This window comes from Pieris brassicae, chromosome 5 (genome assembly GCF_905147105.1).
Source record: "Pieris brassicae chromosome 5, ilPieBrab1.1, whole genome shotgun sequence".
NCBI classification, from domain to species: domain Eukaryota; kingdom Metazoa; phylum Arthropoda; class Insecta; order Lepidoptera; family Pieridae; genus Pieris; species Pieris brassicae.
This window is the reverse complement of record NC_059669.1, coordinates 2661076-2677590: the sequence shown is the minus strand read 5'-3', so window position 1 is coordinate 2677590 and position 16515 is coordinate 2661076. Positions and strand designations below refer to the sequence as shown.

Sequence of the window (16515 nt, the reverse complement as noted above, 5' to 3'; positions counted from 1 at the left end):
CATTAAAGCTAGATATATTTCACCTGTCTCAGGCGAAGTCAGGATTCACTATTTCCTTTGGACGTAATCATGTACATGACATAAAAATTACTTTGAAAAAATTATATACAAAGTTCTAGACATTTATTCAAAAACGGTGTATTGTTGTAATACTGTTATAAACAAACTGTGACAAGGCATAAGTGTTAGAACGTTAGGTCGTGATCAAATGACCGGAACAGTTTCATCTTATCCACGTCACTGTGGCGTCTGTCATTTCGTTACGAACTTTGATAAAGCTTTCGTAACGCGCTTTTGTTGCTCATGGGGATTTTCTTATTTGTATATAATCGAATATATTATGTAATCTTAAAATTATTCTACTCAGTAGATCAGTAGATCACGCATACTGATAGCGTTTAACCCAATGATATTGAATTCCATTTCTTATCATCATCCAGTACGCTAGCTTAAAAACAAATGACTGTATTGTCCTTTATTGTCCTCGTGCGTACAAGGAGTATCATAACAAAACATAAATCCTCCTTCCGGCGCGAACCACCTGGAGCACAGTACATTTAATTAGAACAATAAGACGCTATGACATGGATGACATCAACTGATAATTCGTGAAGACAGATGTCTTCGCCGGATGTTAGTCATACACAAAACCTTCGTTCATGATAGTGCGAATTAACTTATAATTGAATATTTCCTGCTAACCGGTCTAAATCAATACAATTTATGAACGATTATGCCTCGATATGTAATGACAGTGTGCAAAGGTATATTAAAGTATAGGCTTTGATGTTTACACGTATATAAAACAGGAAATGATCCAATTGACATTATTGCATACAAATTTTTATTCCAGTTTAAAGTGAGGTCGAGTACTATAAAATCTATTCGTTCTACAAATTAATTACACTAACAAACTATACATTGACACACAATTAAAACCCACACATAGCCGGCATAACACTACTTAAAAACAGAACGGAATACAGTCGCAAAAAACCGATTTCGGAGCCTCCAGCCAGCTTGACTTCTGAGATACGGGAAATAGTGACAGGAAACCTGTTTCAAATACGCCTGGGAAGTTTTTTTGTAGAACAACCTACGCTTTGATAAAGGAAGATCTAGCTACTGCCAAGGATACGATGATACAGCTGGTCGAGGAGAATAATGTTATATTAAAAAAAAACATTTGACAATTTAAGAAAACACTTTTTAAATTTAAAATTATGTAAATAATTATAAGTTTATAATAATAATACATAGCTTTAATCCGTTTAAAAAGTGTTTTCTTAATGTGTAAAAGCTATGTTAACAAAAGACAATACTATCTGATGGTTTGATGGTTATCCTAAGGTAACAAAAAGGGGGTAACAAAATATTGTAATGCGTGGAAAACACTTTTTAAATTTAAAATTATGTAAATAATTATAAGTTTATAATAATAATACATAGCTTCAATCCGTTTAAAAAGTGTTTTCTTAATGTGTAAAAGCTATGTTAACAAAAGACAATACTTTCTGACGACCTAAGGTAACAAAATATTGTAATGCGTTCGAACCTTAGTTGGAGCTTCAAATAATAACCTTGCTAAATATGAGAACAGAAAGATACTCGATACTAGACTCGGTACCGAACATGGACATTTTGCGTGATACTTTTATAGCTCATACGACGCACGCGCATCACTATATCAAACCTCTTCTTCAGTCTCACTCTCCATTTCTGAAGGTTGTGCTAGTGGACTTTTATGCAATAACAGCGATGGAAGAGACATATAATATAATATTATCTTTTTTATTCTCGCGCAAGTGATTTGTATGTTTTTAATAAGAATAAAATACTTTAAACTTAAGTAAGTTAGTTTAGAAAAGATCTAGCTAGAAGCCTTCTGGTAAGAGAGCTGGTGTATTTGACAGCATAAAAATTGTTCAGAGTAAAAAGCGTTGCAGTGTAAAATTACTTGTAAATATTCATTACAAAAAAAAGTCACGTTATAACAACGTAACATGCTATATAATCCTAATAAAATCTTGGAGTTTAATTTTGAGGACTGTTTTTCTATGACATGCCTGGTTTCCTTGCTATACCGAGCCAGTGATAAATGGTCACATAGACAAAAAGTCCTTTGGTGTAATGGTAAATAGAACCTACGACCGTAGAGATGAAAGAGGCCGATGCCACTAGACCAACACAGCTCAGTTTGATAATAAATAAAAGTACTATATACAATGTATACACCCTATAATTAAAGACAAATTAGACAAATAAATAAATCGCAAAATATGTGCTGAGCTCAAAACTCAGCGAAGGCTGGACTAATTCAATAATTTTTGTCTTATTTATTAACTCCGAGGTTTTTATAAATTTAAAAAAATAAAGCCTCTTTATCGAGTGTTTTCTCCCCAGTCTCTAAGGGTTAGCACAGCAATATGTTCCATATGTTGGTCTAGCTATTATAAGAAATCCTACCTGGATTAGTAAATTCATATTAAGGCGAAACTAGGGCGCGTAGTTCGCGAGGTCAGCTAATGTAAGATTAAAAATGGACACTAAAACAAGGCAGATTACAAAGTGCCCTCCGTATCACCACAACGTCCGTCGTTCCACAACTGAGCGTTTTTTTAAGGCAGGTTTTGCCAAACACCAACGCTATGTGGAACTAACTGCTCACTGAAGTATTTCCGAAACAAATCGGCTTTGGGTAATTTAAGGTGAAAGCGTACCAATTCATGAAGGGCTGGCAACGCACTTGCGAGCCAACTGGCAATGTAGTATCACTTAACATCAGGTGAATCTCCTACCCGTTTGCTACCCTATTACATAAGTGTATTCTAAACTGTAAAAGTTCTACACCAACAGACTCACAACCAACTCCGAAAAGGAAACAATAACCAACTAATTTAACTTAATTAACGAAATGGGAACAAAGGAGGTCACACAGATCACAAATCAGAATCACATTAGGACTTCGCCTGATGAAAGCGCTAGATCTGGACATACGTGGTCACGTCGGGGCTATTAGAGGCGTTCAACACGTTAGTTGGGGACAATGAACGGGCTTAATTACTAAATAGTAACTAAAGGAAGCTATCTATTTAATTCTGAATGAGATCTAATCTAGTACTTCATGGAAGGGAAATTTTTGTAATGGCCAAGTTACAGAGTAGCACAATAGTTCAAGTTATAGAACGCCTAAGCTACGATATTTTTATTTTATACAACACGCGAGTGCGTTGCCGGCCTTTTAAGAATTGATATTGATTTTAGTTTATTTTCTATTACAAAGTGTTGTTACAAAAAAGTAGTGGCTCTTCAACCTCTTCAGGTCTGGGCCTCAGACATCTGTAACTGTTTCATTATCATTTGTCAATTTAATAGACAAATTGGTTATCAGCCTCATGTGCTTGACACACACTGTTGATTGGTGTAAGACAAGCAGGTTTCCTTCACCGTTCAAGAAGATATTAAATGCGCACATAGAAAGTATGTCCATTAGTGCGCAGCCAGGGATCGAACCTACGACCAAGGGTGACGCACTCTAGAGCCAATATGCCAACACTGCTCTATTAAAACACTAATCTAAAGTAGTATCGATATAAAAAATATATATTTCAAAAAATTCAATTTGATGATGGCAGTGACGAATACAACAAATTTATTTTAATTTATTTTCAAGAGCTTCTCCACAACATAAATAGTTAAAACGTTTCGTAAATAATATATTTCGATAATATACCTATAAATAACCAATTATATGATTTAATTTCTACTTAAGTAATGTAAACCATTATCCAATTTGTGAATTATCACTTGTCTTAATAATGTCCACTGCGTGGGCGCAACTGGGTGACGACAACTCGTTTTTTTGACGTGCGAATTATAATCATATTATACAGCCAAGTTATTATCGTCTTAAACTTCCGGGGTTAATAAAAAATTCAATAAATAAATTTTCAGCCGTTCCTGAAATATTTAAACTTCGAATAACGTATTACATAGTTCCTGGTATTAAAACAAAATAATATCTTGTATTATATATATAGAACAATTCAACTACTTTCTCATGTAATTATATTCCGTATGTACAAAACAGAGACACAGACGTCATACCAATTAGTATTTGGCAGGGTTAATATCAAAAATTCATTGTTTACGAACAATGTTGTATTCTTCTGAAGTGTCAGTTTCCACGGGCCTCGTATCTTATAGGACATCGCGGTTCTCAATTTTAAACAGTGTAAAAAAGTTATTAATTTAACACTAGCATAAATTATCCCGAACTCAAGATAATTTCCGCGTACTGAGTAATCTTTAAAACTTTTTGTATCAGCAAAGTCTATAATTATATAGTGTCTATATAAACTCATAAATAAATAATGATATAAAACAGCCAAAGAATAATAAATTAGGTAACAAATAAAAAATATTGCAAACAGAAAGCGCTTGCGCGATAAGACTCCGCCTCTTAGCAACAAGTGTTTTTCGACACACTAAAACTTTTAATTACTTACATTCTTATTTCGAATTTAACCTTTGCAATAGTTCATAGCACAACACAACACAGCACTGCAATACATGCGTCGTCGACGCCGTCAAAACGTAGAATGGTGCCTTGAAGGAAGCGTCAGGCCGCAAGCCAAAGACCAGCGGGGCGCATTAATGTAGGCGGAGTCAGGTGAATATGCTTAAGATACGCCTTATTGTCACGTGTCAAGTAAAAATTTTAAGGCTTCCGGGACTACTTCATGATACTCAACTGTAAATTCATTTATTTAAGCATCACCCGTATTGCTGCTGTTTAGGACTTTGGACATCATTAAACATTATTGCTTAATAATAATAATATGAATTTTTTGCAAGAATTTGTTACAAAAATCGGTGGTGGTAGGATTATACAGTAATGGTCATGTGTCCTTAGTTTAGGTTTCAGCTACTGATTTAGTTTTATTTAAATACCTACATACATATATGTATTACAGATTTTTACACTTCTTGCTTACCTTATGTAATTTAACCGAGAATATTTTACGCCGCCTTTTTCTCTCGGTCTTCTTCGCTGAAGAGCGATATCTACCGATACAAATTTAATGACATGAAAAGAGGGATCGTATCTTAAATTTATAATAAACATATATTTTTTTTTATTTTGACAGTGGTTGCTTGGAAGAGCTCCCTCGGAAGTGATAAGGCCGCCAGTTGCTTTACATTCAACTATGTCAATTATTATATTTCTGCACCGAAATGTTAATAAATAAATAAATACTGGTAGGTACTTGCTTAGCACTGGATTCTCGGTAAGAAAAAAATATAGGTCATTAAATGAATCTCACAAAAGTTATCTATCTATGCTGGACATAACAACATAAAGAGATATAAAATACTACTGATATTACAATCGCCAAAGATCTCCCAAAATTTATCATGAAAATTTGTATAATCAATTTCTGAATTCATCTTCACGTAAAGTAGTAAATACGATGAAATTGACGACTTCTAAATTGACCTCAGTTGCGAAAGTAAGATTTCTTAACATTCCAAAAACACTGACAAATCTCCATTGCATTTGTTATACAAAATTAAAAGGAGTTGGCCATGGAATTATTTCAAGCAAACGACAAATCTGTTGCAAATACATGCGTTTCATTTCAAATAACAAAACCTACTTTAATAATTTAAAACACAGTCCAATGTCAACCAATACTACTACGACTACGAAACTTTTAAGCGACATAATAAAGTTGTTATCTTGATTGTTTAAAATGACAAAAAATCATCACATCATTAAAAATTATAGCCCCAGATAATTTTTTGTTTACACTCAGACCAATTTTATTGCTTTTGAAGTTGAGAAACAATTTTTTAGATAACTTCACATACGTCTTTCGATAACGTATCATATGACAAGTAATAATTAAGAAGTAATCATCAAAGCTCCACATTCCTTATCTACTTTAGTTTATAAACATGTGATATTGCATCAAACTGAAATAACTGTATATTTATAGATGACAAGATCCGCGTTTAATATTTCCTTGTAAGCTTTTATATGTCAAGGAGGCAAATTAAAAACATATTGTAATGTACAATATCCACGAATATATATTAACTATTGTTGAAAGTCAACCGCTCCCGAGGGCTATGAAGTCGCGGCAGGATAACAATTAAAAAATATATTTATTTAATAAAATTCTACTAATTGATGCATCTTACGTGGCTATATGCCCAAAGGCAAACTCTTTTAGAAAATAATTTTTGAGTTTGTGTCTCAGATTTCTGTAACTATTTGATGATCATTTGTTAATCTCATAGGCCAGTAGGTGATCAGCCTTCTGTGCCTGACACACGCCGTCGAATTTTTGGGTCTAAGGCAAGCCGGTTTCCTCGCGATGTTTTGCTTCACTGTTCGAGCTAATGTTAAATGGCGCACATAGAAAGTCCTTTGGTGCACGGCCAGGGAGCGAACCTACGACCTCAGGGATGAGAGTCGCACGCTGAAGCCACTAGGCCAACACCGCTCGCCTCCTGCAGAAAATAATAAATAGAACGAAAAACTATATTTCACATAATAAAAACAAAATGTACAATAGAATGAGGAAGTGTACTTTTTTTTAATGAGGTGAAAATGCGCTTGCGCAGGCCCGCGCCAAGGACTTCGAGCTTGAGGCGGGGACTGTGAGGCTGGATCTACACTCAAATCCCTCTGCTATTCAAATGGGCCCTAGGGGTTCGCCAGGCATTCTACCCAAGGATGAGGAAGTGTACTAGGCCAAGACAGGTAAACCTATCATTATCCTAATATTATGTATTTCATATTTGGCTAATATATGTATTGTTTTTTTTATAATTTATGAAGGATTGCGAACTAAATAGCGGCTGCGGGGAAGAGATCGCTAGAAAGCGATAAGGCCGCCAGTTGCCCTGCTTTTCCTTTAACTATATCAATTGTATTATATTTCTGTACATGCAATGGAGTGTTAATAAATAAATATTTCTAAGATAATGCAATATTTTTTCATTGGCGATTAGTATAGCCCATCTAGACAAATAGATATTATTCCGCGAAAATCATAATTGCACCGTATTCACGATGCTTTGATCACGTCCACAATATATTCGCGTCCGAAATGATTAGCTGGTTGAGGAATGTCCGTCGTGGTGCTATAAATTCACAATTCGTGTTTGCGACGCCGTTATTATGATGTCAACAAGAGAAATGCCGGTACTGATAATATGTATAGCAAAATAATAACGGAAAAATTTTCAGCTGTTGTTATAAATATTAGTTACTATAAGAACTACTACTACTTTTTATTTATTAATATTTACATTGTGGCCCATGGACTTAAGATGAAACAACAAGTTTAGTCTCAGTTTGTTGTATGTCAAAATCCCAAACAATTTTGACGTACTTGGGCTGAAGTCTCGTTACTAAATATCACCTAATGAGGAAGCGTCATTGTTTAACGCTCTGTAGCGATGTTGATAGTAGATATTATTTTAAAGGCCGGCAACGCACTCGCGAGCCAACTGACATTGTGTGTCTGTGGACGGTATCACGTAACATCAGGTGAGCCTCAGGATCGTTTGCCCCCTTCTAAAATCAAATTGGGATGCTTATAAATATTGTTATAATATGAAATATATCAACACTAGAGAACCACGGCATTACGATAATTCAGTCAAAGCATTTCAAAATAAATTTACTATCCAAATGAAATAAAAAATAACCGACTTAAAAATGTACTAAAAACTGAATTCAGCCATTTCGATTTTTTTTTGTATCAATTGATGAGATTTTTATACTTTTTTTTTAAGATTACTCGTATATTAACGAGTAATCTTTCAAAGATAGTTTTTATCTCGAAGGGGATGTAGCGATTGATAGCTCAAGTGGCAGGGTGGAAACAAAAAACAATATGTTGCGTTTTTACTTGAAATATGAAGACATTGTTTTCAACGAATATTTCCATAACTTACCAACGATTCAATATTTGTAATAGTGTTATAATGAAACGCTTCAAGTCTTTAAACAAATATACCAAAAAAACACCGCTGGCTTGGAAATCCTACACCACTGTAAAAATTCCTCCTTAAATTCCTTACAAAGACTTAAAAAAGAATCAATACAAATACGAAACAAAACAAACAGAAAAAAAAACTATTCTATACCATATACATATATCTTAAATGTATGTTACAGGTTAACAATTAAAATACGCTTTAAATTAATAGCAACCCTTGCAATCGTGATTCATTTGCACTTTTTCTTTTTCATTAGTCCTTGCTTTCACGTTTTACACAATATATGTTGTAATGGCTTTGGTTTGTTCGATTAGTTTTGTCGAAATAGTGATGTCTTATGTAGTTTTGGACTTCTTGCGCTCACTTTATTTCTTACTCTCACCTTGGTTGCCTGGAAGAGATCGCACGAAACCGATAAGGACTACCACTAGTATTATATTTCTGTATACTTCCAACGAAGTGTTAATAAATAAAAAATCTTTCATTTTCTCGCAGGCGCTAATATTTCAGCATATCATTAATATAACAATTAGTATTTTATTTTTAGAAGTTGATTCATTTGTACGTGAAAACAATATGTTTGCCAACACGCTGAGGTCAACTCAACGTCAATTTCTTCAAAAACGAAAGTACACATTAGTTATGATCATGTCCAATTTACAATTCGTTTACAGTCATAGATCTTATTAACTGATGAGAAAATCAACACGTCATAATAGATATATACATTTTTTTCTTCCAGCTTTATCAGGCAAATACTGGTAGACTATTGGCAAAGATAGATTTGGAAAGGATTGGAGGAGGCTTTGAGGAGGGATCCGTATCACCTCGATGTCCGCCCTTCCACAACTGCAGGTTAAGACAGTTCTTGCCGAGCACCACCTCTGTGTGGAACCAGCTGCCCCCTGTAGTATTCCCAAAGCAATTCGACTTAAGGTACTTGAAGAAAAGAGCGTACCAATTTTGAAAAGACAGGCAACGCACTGGCGAGCCTTCTGGCAATGTCCATGGGCGGCACTTGCTACTACTAACAATTAGCTATAAGTAAATACCACCAACATTTGAAATTAAAATTAAGGATATGTAACTTAATAAGGCTTTATTCTGTTTGATAACTGTTTCTTTAGTTAAGGTTTAAATGAATAAAAATCAGTCAAAATAAACTAAGTTTTTTATGGGTTCTTATCTTGTAGAAATTTACAGGTTATTCAAGCCGTGTTTAATAAAACTACTAGGTATTTCCGAATCAATTCGACTTAAGTTCCTTTTGAGCAAAGAGCGTACCAATTCTGCAAAGACAGGCAACGCACTCGCGAACCCTCTAGCATTGCGTGTCCATGAGCGGTATCACTTAACATCAGGTGAGCATTTGGCACCCTGCGCTTAAAATAAAATAAAAATTGCTGCTTTTCAAAGATCTTGCATGACTTGGTTATATATATTATAACACATTGTATAAGAGGAACTGCATATAAATATATTTACAGATTTTCTTATGAAATTTGCGAGTGGCTTTTGTGGTGGTCAGAATCCACTCAGCATTCAAGCGCGTAGCTCAAAAACTCCGATACAATATCTACTGTAAACATTTCCAGTGAATCTCGAAGCGTCTTGTAATTTCGCTGAGATATTACCGACGGCGAATGTAGAACGCGTTAATATAAGTTATGAGTTAATTAAGACATCAATTTTTTAAGATTTATTCTTAAGGCATTAAGAAAACCCCTTTATTTGCTGTCAATGCTGAATAAATTACTCAATTAAACTTAAGCATTAAGTTCAATCTCATCCATAGTTCGCTTTTCATTGTTTGTCTATACTAGTGAGTTTTGAGTTTGGTTTTGTGAAAGTTTCTAATAAATCTGTATGATTCATTGAATTGACAAAGAATAAAATCGGCGTTTGTGTATATCAATCAAAATATTTAATCATATAATGAAAATTAAAAGTCCGGCAACGAACTCGAGAGCCCTTTGGTACTGAGAGTATCACTTAGGATGAGATGAGCCCCCCGCCCGTTTGCCTTCTATTACAAAAAAAGGTACTAAAGTGATACCGCCGCCCATGGACACTCACAGAAGGACCGCAAGTTGCCAGCATTTAAAAATAAATATGTTCCTGTTCTTGAAGGACCCCTGAGTCGAATTGGTTCAAAAATCCTTAAGTACGCAATTGGCTCCACATAGTTGTTGGTGCGCAACAAAAACTGCCTTAAGATACGCCGAGTTGTGAAACGACGGACGTTGAGGTATTTTGTATTCTGCCTTGACGTCCGATAATTAAACACAGCTGCAGGTATCAGTCCGAACAACTCCTCTGCATACTCTTCACGGTAAATTCGGTAGAAGATGCAGAGAGCCCCCACATCTCTACGCAACGCCAAGGGTAGTTTTGTTTTATATGACATGAAAAAAATAGAAAAGTACAGATAGAAGTCAATTACCATGACTTCACGCGATACAGAATTTTTTATTAATCTTGTTGTGTTTATTAAACGATTTAGACTTGACATAGGGATAGAAAAATCTTCAAAGTTCTCTCAATATCCATACATAAACCAAGGGGAGCCTATTGGTAATAGCAGAGTACCAGTGTTGGTAGACAAATTGCGCTAGAACTTCTGCCAAAATCACAGTCACCTATACAATGTGAACGTCTACGGCAACATTCACTATGCCACTAACATTTAGCTTTGATATGTTAGATGAAGATAACAGCGACATTTCTCGTTAGACTCGGTATTTAACAAAAGTCCTATATGAAAGGTTGTGTGTAAACATCGTGAAAGGTTGCATGTCTGATCAACTGATCAAATACCAAATTTATAGGTTATTAAAACTAATTAAGTGACTGATCTAAGATACTGCTGGCCTATTTGTCAAAGAAAATACATATAAAAATTATATGTTACAAATGGCTTTTATTATTTACTCCAGTACTGCGGTAGTTGACCCACAAGACGCAACCATAGTAGTTCTAGGTTAATTTTCCAGAGAGACAAAGGTTAATGACCTACTTGCCTTGAATGAAAAACTGACCAATACAATACGTAGAAATGAACCTTCCCATTAAATATATTTTACAACAATCTACCAACTTAATGTAACTTTATTTATCAAGAGTTTTAGTTTATATTTTGTATGGGTGTTATTATTATATTTTTAGTCATTATTTGTATTTTATTTTGTAGTTGCCTGTTTAATTCTTTTCCCTTCCTAGCATGCTTATGTTCTAATATAATTGATGTGTAATTTTATACATACAAGTTTTTTTTCTATATATATATATACCCCCATTAGTAAGCACATTACTAAACTATTAAAATTTGCTTAAAAAGCGTTGTTATGTGTTTAGTTTAAAATTAATGAAATGTATTTTCTTTTCATGTATTTCAGAACAGATAGATTGTAACTTATACTAAAGAAAATACATTATATATAATGATGTACGTTATAAATAAATAATTGAGGCTAAACCAACCGGTATCAAGTAGCAAACTAAATATAGATTATACATATGACCTACACTTAGAAAGCTACTGGAGCTTTAATATATGAATATTATCATCAAATCAAGCCATAAGCTGCCAAGCGAGGCAGTATATGGCACAAATTGAATACAATAATAATTCAAAGCTCAGCTTTCTATCGCACGGGAGTGATATCACGCGACGTCGTTTATAATTCAACAACAATAAACAGATAGTTAATTGCGATGCTGTCACGGGCGCAGTATATGGTAATGAGGCGCAGGGATCGCGGCAGTATGTACAATATCTCTTGACGGTGAAAGGTGGGACGCGGTTGAGGGTAGAGGCGGCAGCGATTGCACTTGTTTTATTAGTGCTAGGTCTTTGGCATGAGGTGGGAATGTAAAATATAATACGTCAGAAGACTTCATGCGACCACAGCTAAGACTAACCTTCCAAAAAGAGCACATATAATTCGTTGTCTGACTTTAGTTAACAAATTACACAGAGTAACGGATACTTTTTATCGTCCGTTGAGTGAACTGTAATTTTGTTACTTCTAATTAATTTCTTTTTTGTTTCGTGTGTATTTTTTTATTAGTTATGCATTCTAGTTGATTTAGGGTTACCTGTTAGGTTATGATTGTGTTTATTTTCATAAATAAAATAAAGTGTGTAGATTAGTGTGTTATTTGTTAAATTATTTATGTTTGTTATTCATTGTAAAGGTGGATAGAAGATATAAAAGCTGGAAGTGAATGTAGAATAAAAGCCATAGATAAATATAATTGGGAAAAGGTGAAGGCCTCGCGTGAGGAGTGTAGGGGCTATCCATGGTACTGAAGGAAGTAAGTTATATCAGGATAACAAGAAATAAACGGGCTTTTTTATTATTATTCTTCATTGTTGTTTTTTGTATTCTTATATCTTATTTTCTTTTTTGTGTTGTGAAAAAAAATGTTAAAGCTGTATTTTTATCTCAGAATTCTCCTGTCTTGCTATTGTACTTTTTTATGAATGTAATATACAATTAATTAATAAGCTTAATGTATTATTCTAGTATATTTTCTCATCGAAGAGTCGTTTATTAAAGAATCCAGACTGCCTTAATTTGAAATAAGAATGTTTTTCCATTGATATATTTTTTTACACAATGAACCTGAACACGTTATATAATTTACAGGACAGCACTTTAATATACATACTAATTGAAGACAATGAAAATCGAATCCCTGGACGAATGATACATACGTCTTTATGTAATAGAACTTATTTATTATATATGATACAAGGTGACCCTGCAAACGTCGCTTTGCCATGTATTCAGGAACTTTTTTTTAGTTCAATAAAAGTAACCTATCCATTACGAAAAAATAGGGGTGTATCGTGGAGGGGTGACAATTAAGGGTTGTATGTATTTTTGTATGTTGTACCATAAAAAAATAAAAACAACAAAATTGTCTAAAATTAAAAAAAAAATTGGGATGGACACCCGTTATCTTAGGAATTTGAAAGATTGATAGTAGCCGATTCTTAGACTTAGTGAATATGGCTTTGGTCGAGCCATTTCGGAGGAGTATGGAACCGAACATTGTGGTACGAGAATTATATATATATATATATATATATAGGAATAAATAAAAGTATAATTTTGACATTCACGAACGCGGCCAAGTCTGAGCAAAACTGCTTTAGTTAGAATAGTCCCAATTCAATTCCAAACAATACATTGATGTACAATATATATTAAATTAATAAAAAACTTTATAAACCAAACGACGACATTCAATTAATAAATATGGTACTAACAATAATTTCTTAAAACCTACTTTAATATTTACTTAAGTGTAAACCGTTACTTTAAACACAAAAACAGGTTACATAAATTACTAAGCAACGGGCGTACTTAGTACAAAAATTATGAAGTAGCTTAAACCTCTCGCATCGCTATTAATTACATTAACATACAACGAACCAATTCGACTTGGGATCCACCAAGAAAAGAGCGTACCAATTCTAGAAAGATTTCTCTTTTCCTCTGACATTGAGCGTCCAGAGTGTCGTTTGTTCTATAAAAAAACACCTGCTTAGTTCTGGAACTCCCAAACTTCGAATCTAAAATATTGTACGATTGACGAAGATTATGACAAGTTATTGAAACGTCTTTTATCAAGCTTATGTATCAGCAATCACCTATACACTGTACCGCAGACGTATTTGCTCAGCCCGTGGCCCGTGTCTCTTAGATAGGCGCAGTACATGCACTTTCAGGTACGCCTGTACAATCTGACACCAATAGGTTTTTATCACCAATCTCCGTGAAAGTCTGGGAAGTCACACGCGATTGTACACATTTGGGCATTTATCTCCACTAACTGGTGGATCTAAGCTTTAAATAACCATACATTCAGAGACCATGACCCATAAGCGACGGTATGCCTCATCTATTTATTGTTTCAATTAACTTCTTTAAAAAACTCGACGTTTCGAAGGCATTTAAGAGAGAAATTTTCGTTTCTTATGTGTTTTATTTAAATGTGTAAAAGGCCGGCAACGCTGAACATCTTTCAGGCCGCTCGTTAAACGCCGCCGTTTAGTTGAACGGCTAGGCTGTTAATTGAACGGCTAACTAAGCTAGTAGTTGCCTGCGACATGTACACATCAAGCAGACCTCGTAGTTCTCCATTCTGGCCGAGCTAAGCACGCCAAAACAGCCTGAGCTGAGCTGTAAAAGCCCTTAAGGCCAACAGCGAGATTCCATTCAAAAAAAAACTCGTAGTTCTTATAACGGGCGTTACCAAAACGCCTAAAGTGTACTCGCTCTAAATCACATTAAGTTGACACATTTCTGTTTCTTTCGAATCTAAACGTTTATCTTCCCGAAAATAAAACGAACCAACCGAAACGTATTAAACAAACGATGCGCGTGAGCAATGTTGACATAAATAACTAAGAATTTGGCACGATAAGGCCCAAGCGCAGTAATGACGCAGACATAGAGTTTACGGTCTAATTAAGAGAATAGTTCCCGGCTTTTGTAAATGACGTTTTACTAGAAAGTGCTATTGAATAGATACTAATGCCTCAATTACATTTAACTAGCTGCTTGGAGTCTGCCACGTTGCTGTATGGGTTTAATTGACTAACGGTAAGAATCTTGCACATTCTTAAATTAAATTTATTATGAAATCCTTGTATTAGAAAACTTCTTTAGATCTGGGCCTCAGATTCCTGTATCTGTTTCATGATCATTTGTAAATCAGTCGACGTTTTGGGTAAGGCAAGCGTATTTTAAATGAGCACATAGAAAAAAAGTCCATTGGTGCACAGCCTGGGATCGAACCTACGACCTAAGGGATCAGAGACGCACGCTGAAGACACTAGGCCAACACTGCGCTTTAAATGCCTTTAATTAGCAATACTATATTATAAATTGTCTAATTATTTATTAATCATTTTGGATATTGTGAAGTTTTTTTAATACATTTTTGTTCCACTATCCCTTTTATTTTGGCTTCATAACAAACAAATACTTTTGTGGACAATTGGAAAAAGTATCAAAATTGTATAGCCGAGCAATAAATTCCGCCAACCACGTACTTCGTAAAGATACAGAAGTATGGAAGACGCCAAGCGTCAGCTTAAACAAGGAAACTTACTATACCTAATCAAAATTGTAAGGCAACACTTAAAACTTAGTAAATCAACACTAAACTAGGAATCCGGTAAAGTATAAATGTATAACATCAATTATCGTAATAATGGACAGTCGTAAGGAAAACATTAATATATATCATTTATCATTGGTTATTATATCTCAAACAAACAAAGCAATAAATGCCTCTGCATATATATATATGAGCATTGGCAATAAAATACAGAATTGTAGAGGTTAGTGAATAGACTAGACACATTTATTTACTTTCGCGTCAAATGCCGTAGGGCCACTTCAGGGCTGCATATTGGAGCCACAATTCTTGCGTGTATTTATTAATGTAGAATTTATGAAAAATTTTATTGTATATGTAAATGTTAAAATACTGACATGTTTCAATGTCAGACGAAAATCGAATACTCGACCTGTTGAAAATTACATCGAATAAAATATCTTAAAACGATTGCGCAAGATAAGCTTGTTTAGAGTTAGATTCATAATTTTTAATGACTGAAACGATTTTTAAATGTCTAATAAATCGTTATAACGAGACCTACGGCATGCGGTTACCGTATGTGAAATAATTCTACCGATGTGTTACTGCGCGGGCGCCGCAATTCCTGAAACAACGGGTTCTGAGGAATCCTGATAAGTCTAGATTTACGCTAGCACCACTCCGGCGTCTAGATATCAATAACATAAATACTTGGTAACTGATTTGAAATGGCAACTTGGTAAATCTGACTGACCATAAATTATCTACTAATTGAGTAAGACATCATTTTTATGTACCTGATTTATTAATTGGTATACTATTATCCAATAAAAACCTATCAAAATCTGGTTCATTATCATTTATTAAATTGATTTCAAACAAACACAAAAAATAATAGCCAGAATTCTCAAAGTCATACGAATATCAACGACAACGTAAAACTCTAGCAACAATATAATATTACCACTTTAAACCATTGAAAATTTCGTTACCATAAACACAGATAAGAATCCACGATAGATAAGGATAAAAGCAAAAGGTCGTTATTAGATGGATTTGCAATATTTCTCAACAACGAGATGCAATAAGTTAGACGTAGACAATAAAAGCCAAGCGCATCGAACAAACGTTATTGAAGATTTCAATACAAATTACCTTGCAATGTATAAAACAAAACGGCATCTAATTTCACGGACACTAAATAAAATTAACATCGTACTGACAAAGTAACAAAGCGATCTCAATAATTCGTACACAACGAGCTGTAAGAACGCTGGCTCGTGCATTAATCATACACTTCACATCTTATAGCTATTCAATAAATTACGAGTGTAGAAATCAATTTAGTTAATATGCAATAATTGGCAACACCATCAA

General features: G+C 34.3%; 1 protein-coding gene across 2 annotated transcripts in view; it reads right to left on the bottom strand.

The window, feature by feature from the left end:
• Window positions 1–16515, bottom strand: part of LOC123709574 (protein N-terminal asparagine amidohydrolase) — an 81027-nt gene that overhangs the window by 32390 nt on the left and 32122 nt on the right. Inside the window, exon 1 of one of the 2 annotated variants that reach the window (XM_045660988.1) lies at window positions 4509–4625. The exons of the other annotated variant lie outside the window; for it this stretch is intronic. The gene's annotated coding sequence lies outside the window, so the exon portion shown is untranslated. Of the gene's footprint in view, window positions 1–4508; window positions 4626–16515 lie in introns of those variants that run through there. 2 annotated transcript variants of the gene reach the window in all.